Consider the following 7,057-nt stretch of genomic DNA (forward strand, 5'->3'; position numbering starts at 1 on the left):
TGTTTACTTTCAATACTTTAATTTTTATGTCCTTTAATTGAATGAACTTGAGGAAGTCATGAATGATGCATATGAGAACTCACGAATCTACAAAGAATGTATTAAAATTTTTCATGATAAAAATATTTTGAGGAAACATTTTGAGCCTTCTCAACTTGTTCTTTTGTATAATTCTAGACTTCATTTGTTTCTTGGAAAATTAATAACTAAATAGATAGGGCCTTTCATTGTTAAAAGAGTTTTCCTATATGGGACTGTTGAAGTTGAGGATCCCAAGTGATGTAGATTTTCGAACACCTCAAAAAGAGGATTCAAAAAATCACAAATTAAATTACTCGCAAGCGCACGAATCAACAATAGTATAGAGATATGCAAGTAGGAGGTCGAACCCAGAAGGACTGATAAAAATAACTTAATTAATTAAATTGCATTAAACCCAATTAAACGAACGATTGATTGATTGGAGTCATGAATTAAAGAAAACTTAAATTGCAATAATTAAAAGAAAGAAAAATAAAGCACTCAACAAAGATAGAGTTTAAAAGAGATCAAGTTGTGAATATCTAACGTTATGAATCCACCAATGACAATCCCATTTCCTTTGCTTATAGCCAATTACTATCCAATTATGATGCCAATGTTAAAGGTTGTTCTTTCTAAAGTATGAAGTAAGCCTGTCAATGTCATAAATCGTGTATCCCCATATGAAATTCTACCCTGTCAAGGTGTTAAAATTTAACATATAAGAACCCATTAAGATTAGAATAATTCTATCAACCAAGTAGGACTAGTGGATGACGTTTCTCTCCTAACTATCTACTCTTCTTAATCTTAGTTCCAATAAACCTAGTGGATGATATTTCTCTCCTAGATTTATTCAATTATTTATATGCAAAGTTCCTAGTGGTGATTAAGCAATATGATTTCAAACTTAGAATAAAATTCACACAAAAATTAAGAATTTAACACGGCATATAATTGAACAGAAATCAACAAAGTACTACGCAAATAATCATGTCATGGCTTCATGATAAACCTTAGAAAGAAATTCAGTTACATATAGTTATAAAAATAATAAAATATATAAAATAAAATAATAAAACCTGAAACATTGGTGGCATGCCCAAAGCTATATTTTTCTCTTTTATCTCCACCTCCTTCTCTAGAGACCTAGGGCAACCTTATATAGTGCAAAATAACTAAACTCTAATCTGAAAACATCTGGAAAAACTCTCCTTAAACAAAATCAAAACCGTAAACAATTAAAGAGACAAACTAGGAAAGAATCCTTCTTCAACTGGGAGACACGTCAGCTGACTTGCACAAAATTTTTGGGGTTGTTCCACTTCCTAGAAACATCTGGAAAAATATGAGAGACGTAGCTTTATCTCTAAGCTTTCTAGAGATATATTACATGTCATTTAGAAAAATTGGGGAGGTCTTCAAATGTTCATTCTCCCATAGCAGCACAGTTCTGACATGATTGCAACTTAGGCTGTGTTGACTTGCAATTCTGGAACAATTGGCTGCATAGAAAATTATGAAAATTTGACACAATGATCTTCAATGTCTTAGCTTTCTTTTCCAATTGGCCTTGCACTAAAACTCCTTTGGAAAGCCAATTTTCCATCAAAAACCTTCTAAAAGTGCAGAAAATCTGAAAATAAGGAAAGTAAAGTAACAACGCTCTTTTTAATAAACTTTCCATACAAAAACCAAAAATAAAAGATATAAAAATATAAGAAATAAGGCACTTATCACCAAGAATGGAAATATTTTTAAGGTTAATGACCAACGACTTAAACCTTCCTTGGGGAGATGTGTTCTAAAAGATTAGACAGTTTCTTTGAACGATCCTATTTATCAGGATTGATAGGATTTCCCTTAGTCCATCTGTTGTATATAATTAGTCTAGTAATTTATGTTCACTTAAAAAAAAAATTCGACATTTCTATTTCTTTTTTCTTTTTTAAGAACACTAACAAGTTGGAGGCTTTCACTTTGGATGTCAATTCTCAGGTAACACTACCCTCCTCTTTTTATGAGGAGGGTAGTGTTATGAGGTTAGTGCACTTTGTTGTTTGTTTTTCATAGTCTTTGTACTTTTTGTCATTGACAAGAAAGCATTGCACTTAGACTTATTTTATAGGGAGTTTCACTAAAACACCCAAAATGGGGGTTGAAATTATAAAAAAAAAAACTCAAGCACTATTTAAACATATAAACACACCCAAAACCCATCATTACACACACTCAAAACCCATTTATAAACACACCCAAAAAGTTGACTTTGGGGTTGATTTTGGCTGTATTTCTATGTTTAAATAGTGCTTGAGTTTTTTTATAAATACATGTCTAGGATTGAGTTTATTTATAAATTTGTATATTTTATATTCATGAATGATTTTAAGATTTTTGAGAACATATGAACGATATGATAATTATTCCATTTTTTAGGCCTTTTCATTTATTTCTAGTTAACGGATGATTCATGAGTTATATTTTGACAAATTGCACAAGGACACCAACAATATTTGTGGGGTATAAAGTTAAAAACCAATTGTGTTTAATCGTTTATCTTTGGTAAAGTTGAACGACCTTGCTTTTGACTCATTTTGGTTAAAAAAAATGAAACAAAAAGAAAAAAAAAGTTCATGAAATAATAGTGTTCTATTCAAGCTTCTACTTAGTAACTGGGCCTCTTACCTAATCAGCAGTAAGTGTTCGTGTCAAAGGTGAAGTTCTGGGTGTGAATGATTTTTTGTGGATAGTTTAGTTTCACAACCTTTTTAACTCGAGTTAGTAAGCTCTTAGGGGTGTCTCTACACCTAGTGCCTCAAGCCTTTTTAGTTTGAGAGTCACTGGCCTAACACTCGCTATATGGGTTATAATTAGAGACCTTAATGGAATTAGGCATTGATTGCACAGCCTGCATTTTGAAAAGAAAAAAACCTTGATTTGTTTCTTGAAAGAGAGTTTGACAACTCTTGAGATCAAAAGGTTGGTGTGATTGGAATTCAGCTAATGCCACTCAATTGTGTTAGTTCAGTTTACACTAAAGGAAACATGTGAAAAGTTTATTGGGTAATTATAAATGATTTGGACTTCGTGGTGGGATTAACTTGAAATGCTAAATAAGTGTTCTCTTTTTTAGCATTATTCATGAATTGAAAATTTGTACTTTGTGCTTTTGTCCTTTTTGTTGGTAACAGGTGTCAAAATAATTTTTCAAAGTTTATTTTATTTCATGTTTCTGAATAATTGTGCTAGTCTCATACTTGATGTTTGTGGGTGTCATCCTTGGAAACCCTCACGAGACTATAACTCGTCCTTTAGGGATAGGCTTGTTGCATACGCTAAATGCAATCTTATCTCGCAAAAGTAGCTTAGCTGTTTTAGTTGTTTTTATTTATTTTATTTTGTCGTTTTTGCTTAAATTTGAGTTTCTTTCAGTCGCTTGGATTGCTAGGGACTAGCAATTAGCTTGTTGTGGGTTGTGATGGGAGTCTCAAATTATTTCTTTTCCACTACCTCACCATTTTTTCTTTTCCACTAACTCTCCACCATCAACATAAGTTTAATCCAATTAATCCCTCACTTAAACTATTCATTACCCACCATGAATGTATTAACTTTCCACTCATCTCATTGACTACTATAAATCAACCATCAACTTATTTGGGAAGGACACCACTACGACAAATTTCTTTATCCATTTCATTCAAAATTTAGTTATGTTTTTCTTTATAATGAGTTGCTAGAACTCTAGCTAAGGCTAAAGGGAATGTCCTTTGAGTAAGTTTGTGAATTGTTCTTTAATCCAATATATGGTATGAACTGTTGAATTCTTTTATTTTTTGTTGTTCAATATTTTCATATCCTTTTATTTTGATTGATGTTAAGTGCTACTATATTTTCATGAGTTCAATTATATTTTTCTCATTGTTAAGAACTGACTTAGCTTGCTTTTAAATTAAAAGATTAGATATTAAGCAATTCCATTTTCTGAACAATTATTAATAAAAGATAACATTGAAAAATTAAATTGGTTTTAATTTCTTTATCTTCCGGTTAAAGTTTCTCACTGATAATTTTAATCAAGTTATAATTTGGATTAAAAAGCATGAAACGTATTTTGCTTAAAGAATTGAACTTTGATGTCTTAGCATTTTCATTATTAATATTTCATTTTAAAACTCAATCTCTACAACACTCAAATCAAATTACTTTTCCATTTTGCTTGTCACTTTTATTTTGGTACATTTAATTATTTCTTTGTGTACATACATTTACCTACCTACTCCTTGAGAATACAATACTTGGACTTCCAAGATTATTACTACGTGTAACTACTTGCACTTCGGTAGACCCAACAAGGAAGGGGGCGAGGATGGAAAGCGCGGACGGGGATGATATTGCCAACTCAGCCCGTTGCCATCCCTTGGGGAAGGAAGCCACTATTCTTCCTCCCTTCTCCCTTTCTCTCTTCCTTCCTTCTCCTCTCTTCCCCCATTTTCAAAAAAAGTTTCCTTTATTTGTCTTCATTTTCTTATGATTTTACTCTATCCATCACAAGCAGTTGTGTATCGGCGTCGGATCCCCATCTTCGTTTCAGTGTTGGATCTCTACCGTCATCATTTTTGTGGTTTTTATTATGTTTGGAATAAGTCACAGAGACTCTTTGGGATTTATGTGTAGTTTTCACCTCTCCTTTTGTGATAGTTTTCCACCTCTCTTTTGTAAGGTATATTATTGTGGCTTGATTTTTTCAATCTTCATTTCTTTTTTATTTTTCTAAGTTTGCAATCTCAGTTTGGATGTCTATGACAAAGTTTCTTCGATCCTGCATAATCGTTAGTGGAGACACACCAAATGGTCTTAATTTTAATGTTATATTGTTATGTTATTGTAATTGGTCCTATGACTAGTTTGTATTGATCCTTTCATTTGTATTGATCTTTGTAGCTAATGACTTTTAAGTATGAATTCAATACTATAATTTTTCAGCCCAAAAAAAAAAACGCGGTATCACCACAAATGTGAACTGGGTCAGTGACAAATGGATTTGTGCATGAACCATTGAAAATCGACCTAATGAATGGAAAAATTAGTCTCATCAACTAAATTCAGTTCATGTAATAATTCCAAATTTATCTATTAATTTATTGTTATGGGAATAAGGAATCAGAACATTTCTCAATAAAACCATACGTGCATCGAGGATCCTTTTGTCCTTTTCATTGTTTTCAAGATATATTATATTCTAGTTTTTTTTTTAAATTCTCTTTTTTCAATGTGAACAACTTTTAGCTTGTTCGGTCAAATATGAGACGGCACGCTGAAAGGGAAGACTGGCCTGGATCCCATTTCAATGGTGGCACCTGTTGTTGTCGTTGTTTTTTTGTTTTTTGTTTTTTGTTTTTTTTAAACAAGAAAAAAGATGAAGACAAACAAGTTGGAAATCTATTTTATGCGGAGCGCCACAAATATTTGTTGGTTTCAAGTAATATAGCAAAAACATGGCCAACGAGGTTTAATTCATTGAAAAGGGCACTGACTTGTATTGTAGATTAATAGTCTCATATTTGAATTCTCATGACATATTATTAATATATATATGTGTGAAATCCTTCTCCCCTTGTAAATTATTGTTTGTATTAAAAAAGAAGAAGAAGAAAAACTGTGAGATTGAAATTGAGAGTGTTTGTAAGTGTGAGTATATATATAATTATTGTTTTGTCGAAGTATGAGTATTAACAATGACAATAAGAAATAAGCAATATAAGGAAAAGTGATAGCCGTGTTCTTGAAAGAAAAAGTATCAAAGAGAGAACTAGAAGTCTAGAAAGTGTGAAAGATAAAGTAAAAATTAATAATTAACTTGATCGAGAAGAACGTGTGTAAAATAACATGGATAATGCTTCCCTCCTTGCTTATAAGGAGGAATTCCTCCCTATCTATTTATGTGACTTAGACACAAATTAACACTGGTCCTTTTTCTCTTTTCTTTTATTCTCAAGAGTGTATTTATTTTTCACTTTAATTATATAAAAAAAAAACGAGTGTCAGATTGTGGCTGAACCATATTAGTAAGCAGGGGAAAATTTCTCCTTATGAACAAGAAGGAAAGCATTATCCACCATGCCTAAAGCTGAATAGTCAAATGAGTTTACTAGCTGGCCAGGTCTTCGACGTATCATTTTGACAAAGCTGAACCCACTGGGTTTTACTTTATTGAGTACATCTTTTTGAAAGATTGATTGATTCCCAAATAAAAAACCAAATGGTCACTCTTGTTTTCTTCATTTTGGGGCCAGAATCAGAGTAATCATTTTTTTTTCCATCTAAATTAGAGGTGTTCGCTGGAAGATTCTTCTAACAATATATTGCGGATGATGATTTTTTATTATGAGTGCTGTTATTTTTACCATCTGTCTTACTTTATTTTTCTGCTTATCATATCAATTTGAATAAAAATAATTATATCTTTCCGCCTGCTATATTAAAAAATAATTATATCTTTTCGCCTAACATTATTTCTAAAAGGTATCTCTCTCTATATATATGCCAGCAAACGATAAAATATTCATTCAACAAAAGAGGACATTAGCATATGTTGCTGATGTTGGGAATAACCAAGAAGGAGGCAATCGTTCCAAGACACCAGTTTTGAGAAATTTGGACATGTTCAGCCACTAGATGGATAGGCATTTTATCTTTCCGATGCACGTACAAAAACAAGACGAATTGCACTTGTTGAGTCAATTGAAGAACATCAAACACAATACCCTCCACCAATGCATGCAACTGGCTCCCCCAAAAATATCGATTAACACTTTGGAATCTGATTCTACCTCCAGCCGTTGTCATGTCAAACAAAGTATGACAAATATTCAGTTATGTTTACATTTGCTCATCTTATTATTCTTCTCCAATATAGAGGTATTTATATAAGTACAAAGATGTGTTAACCCTAAATAAAATAGGAAATATATCTAAATTACAATAGGAAGTAAATCTCTATTACAATAGGACTAAATAATAATTGGTAAGTAAC

This window comes from Prunus mume, linkage group LG1, assembly GCF_029339155.1.
Source record: "Prunus mume cultivar Tortuosa linkage group LG1, ASM2933915v1, whole genome shotgun sequence".
Lineage (NCBI taxonomy): Eukaryota > Viridiplantae > Streptophyta > Magnoliopsida > Rosales > Rosaceae > Prunus > Prunus mume.